A 361-nucleotide genomic window follows, 5' to 3' on the forward strand; every position below is an offset into this window, starting at 1 on the left:
ATGCCCACAGAAGCTGAGAATATCTGCTGCTAGGAGATACCACAGGTAACATTCTCACTAGACAAACTAATCATTAATTTGTTTTGATTACATTACATTTATAATAAACCATAGAATGTCCCATTTGCAATTCACTGTAGGTTACCAGACGGCTATGGGAGATCGAGGAAGATTTACCATGTACAGTCGGCCGTCCTGGGTTGGAGCCGCTCTGCCTCATTGTGTACTCCCTCCAGAATGCCTGCAACATGTACCGCACTGACTACGGTCCTTTACAGTTGAGAGGAATACACCAGTATGTTTTGCTTCTTTGTAAAAACATAGTTTCAATCTAAATAAAAGATGTTAGGCAGTCTTGTTT

General features: G+C 41.0%; 1 long non-coding RNA gene across 1 annotated transcript; it reads left to right on the top strand.

Moving 5' to 3' along the window:
* LOC147820120 (uncharacterized) lies at window positions 1–352 on the top strand. Its single transcript, XR_015437660.1, has 2 exons — window positions 1–45; window positions 141–352. It is a non-coding gene; the product is annotated as an uncharacterized LOC147820120 (long non-coding RNA).
* The last annotated feature ends 9 nt before the right edge of the window (window positions 353–361 follow it).

Source organism: Seriola lalandi, unplaced genomic scaffold (genome assembly GCF_002814215.2).
Source record: "Seriola lalandi dorsalis isolate HSWRI2012SDOR001 ecotype SW California unplaced genomic scaffold, Sedor1 jcf7180001996515, whole genome shotgun sequence".
NCBI lineage: Eukaryota > Metazoa > Chordata > Actinopteri > Carangiformes > Carangidae > Seriola > Seriola lalandi.